Raw genomic sequence first — 3,794 nt, 5'->3', positions numbered from 1 at the left:
CTTAGCACTTCCAGCTTCTCCTCTGCTACAAGTTGAAAGGCCTGGAAACATATTTGAGTTAAAAAAAAAAAAAGAAGAAAAAAAAGAGCCAAACTAGCCTACACGTCTCTTTTTTCATCCACTTCCACAGACCAGAGATAAGAAGGTCACATCTCAATTACACCGGATTAACAGACATGCATTGAAAAACAGCTGAAAGTTTAGATGTGTGGTTTTAAACGTCAGTGAAAGTGTTTGTGATTGATTGATTGATTGATGATGATGGTGTCTATTGTTTCAAGTGAAAATCTGAGTTCTTCATCTTTTGTGCTAAATGCTGAATGCTGTGGTGTTTTTGCACTAAAAAAATCACCTGTCAGTCATCCACTGTGAAGTCTTTCTTTTTTTTTCTTTTTTTTTGGATGAAATTTGAGTTCCTGTAGGTGGCGCTCCTTTTTTTTTTTTTTTTGTCTATTGTGCTATGGTGGCTATCGCTTCCCATGTTTGCCAACAACCCACTTCTTCTTCTTTTCTTTATTCCAAACAAACCGGAAACGTAAAATGCATCACTTCCTGTGCAGCAGGAAAGTGCTACCTGACGCTGAGTGTTCAGAACTGTGAATATTAAAAAATTCATGAACCGGATATAAGTAAATCAATCAATATTGCATTGTATAAATTGTCATTACAGAGTCATGTTCGGGGGAAATGAATAGGGTTGCTGGCTCCTGTTTAGCAATCATTTTTTCTTTTCAATATGTAGACGTGAAAAGACCACAGGCTGCATTTGCTACGTTATTGATTTAATATTCTTAAATATGCAGGCCTCTTTGCTATCAAATGAGGTGCACATACACATCATAAGGCTGTATTAAAATACCCTAGTGTGTCCAAACTGATATAACAGATTTCTGCACACACACTTAGATCTAAAAGCTTAGACCAAAAGCTGAATAAATAAAGTGAATATTGCATTGATCTACTGTAACTGTGTGGAAATCTGTTCTATCAGTTTGTGTTTTTCCATTTTTCTGGAAGCAGAAGCTCTCAATCACTTTGGTGGTCTGCAGACATGAAAACAGTGCAGATTTTCGCTTTAATGCTCAGCATGTCAGATTACTAAAAAGTACATACAGCACACACAAGCCTGTTAATAATCTGCATGTGTGCTGATGTGTCTTCTGTCAGGAGACATTGTGAGATTATCCCCGATCATCATTCTGCTGCTTTGGTCCGGCTCGGGCCACCAGATGTCAGGCAGGTTGTAATATTGAACAGCGCGCTTTAACAATGACTGGCAGAACACCTGCAACAAAGGCAACTACAAAGAGGTTTTCTCTGACAGCATTTCCTCTCTCCTCAGCCTCCTACATGACCCCGGCACCAGCTTGGAAAAAGATTTCAGCGCCGTTGCTCCGGACCAGACGCCGCTCCCTCGAGAGCGCTCAAAAGCGGCTCTTGCAAATTGAGCACCGGCAGGCAGAAATTGAGGGTGGAGTGATGGAGGGCACCGTGCACCTGCCCGTAAATCTTGCTGGAGTTTTCCTTTCATGAGAAGCACTTGAAGAGAGAACTAACAAACACTGGTCAGAGGGCCGGGGAGTAAAGCGGAGAGAGCTGCCAGTTGGAAGGAGGGATGTTTAGGAAATCCTTTACTGCAGCGACATGGCAACCAGAGCCAAAATGGACACCTCTCAGATCCAGCAGTCAGCTACACACACTCTCAAACACCTGGTTTTCCAATAGCCTCAGACAATGTGGCTTGCTTTTGCAATATAATTCCCAATAGCTACTGAGGATGACCATGGCTGCAGGTAGAACATCAGTAACATGGCGATGAATGAGCAATACTACAACTACAAGTACCCAGTAATAGCAATAATAATATTAAATATTAAGAGGAGGGGGAGACTGAAGAAGAGGAGTAGGCAGAACCAGAAAAATAAGAAACAGAAGGAGAGCAGGAAGAGGGAAAAAAAAAGCTGACAAAATAAACAGAAAAGGCCACAGATGAAGACACAAAGGCAAAAATGAAGAAGATGATAATTAGAGACCAGTAGGTAGGGGAAGAAGCAGAAAAAGAAATGGGAGGAGAAAAAGAAGGAAAAGAAGAGGAGGAAATGGGAAAAGAAGAGGCCGGAGGAGACGACAATGAAAAAGAAGAGGAGGAAAAAAGGAAGGATGATGAAGAAGAGGAAAATTAAGACAATGTAAAACAAGAGAAAACGGTAAAAGAAGAAGCAGAAGTACAGAAAGAAGACAAAAAAAATTGAAGAAAAAGTAGAGGAGATCTTAAAAAAGAGGGAAGTGTTCATAATAGTTTGTATGTATGCAAAACTCAATAAAAACTATGTAAAACCTACAGAAAATACACAAAAATAATGTAAAATTAATGTAAAAAATAATGTAAAATGTTGAATTAGCCCATATGGTCATATTTTTATATTAAATGTAGTCTTTCTGTGTGTTGTCTCCTGTCCTTTTTTTTTTTTTTTCATCTGACTGACATGACCTGAATGCACCACAATGTAAGAATTGCTTATTCAAATGGGACTCTCACAGAACCCGTACTGAGACAAAGCAAACAACTCAGTGCCAAACGCAGCCATGTAGGCTAAAACTAATTATAACACACCTTCTGTTTGCACACACCTGCGGATAACAGCAGAATGTGTGCGTGTGTGTATCCACGTGTGTGTGTGTGTGTGTCTGTGAATCTACACTCACCCCACTAAAATACTTCCAGAATGAAATGACTGAATAAAGGAAAATTTATTATAATCTATTTATCTTCCATAGGACTCCAAAATATCATTCCTACACTTAAAGGGTAATTACACACAGTTTTGTTTAATTCAGAATGAAAACAATCAGATTTCCATGTGGAAGATAATATACGCCTTGACAGAATTTACAGACTGTATCATCTACAGTATATTTGAAATATATTGAATGATAAAATCTATATTGTTTTTCCATAAAGCACTTTGGGAATTAATTGTTTTTTTTCATCACAGATTAAATATGTGCCTGATTTACTTAATTACTGGTAATACTAGTAAGTCTGTGATAACAAGTACATTAACCTGCAGCAACTATATTTTCAGGGGGAAAATGATATTTTCACACACACATGCACAGCTAGGGTCCAAAGCATCTGCCCTAATTGCTTATAATGTCTTTTTAGCCATATAATAACCACATAATAACTCATTATTATCAAATATAGCTGGACATGTATGAAAATCGATGTAAATTAAGCTATTCTACTTATTATTCCAGTGATTTGGGAATGGCTCTGTTTTGCAAGTTACTGTTTTTTTTTCCCACTGTGGGATGGTGATGCAATTCTGCAATATTTCTATCAAAAAATGTGAAGCGAGGCATATCAAGTGGCGTGAAATGGATGTGTAAAAAGGTATTTAACTGCGTAACACTGATGAAAGAGCCATATTATCACTGTATTATTATTTATGTCATGCACTCTGCATTTATTACCAAAGTCAGCATTTACACTGTGCTGTGCCATTTCATATTATCTGCTTAGACACAAATAAAGGAGAGCTGAATTTACAATAAAAAAGGAAGAAGACTGACAAATTCAAGGTTTTTATGGGCTTCTTTGCATCTGTAAACGAGCGTACCTTTGTCCGGCCTTTTCATTTAAACATCTATGGAGTTTGAATAAAATGTCATGGCAGTGATTCTTCCACTGGAGCCTTTTACGGAGGGGTTACAAGGTGAATGGAAGCCACAACCACTAATCTTTTCACTGTCAAATGACTGCGGCCGAGCTCTTTCCTGGCCCGGTGGCT

Source organism: Myripristis murdjan, chromosome 9 (genome assembly GCF_902150065.1).
Source record: "Myripristis murdjan chromosome 9, fMyrMur1.1, whole genome shotgun sequence".
NCBI classification, from domain to species: domain Eukaryota; kingdom Metazoa; phylum Chordata; class Actinopteri; order Holocentriformes; family Holocentridae; genus Myripristis; species Myripristis murdjan.
This window is presented reverse-complemented; position numbering follows the sequence as displayed.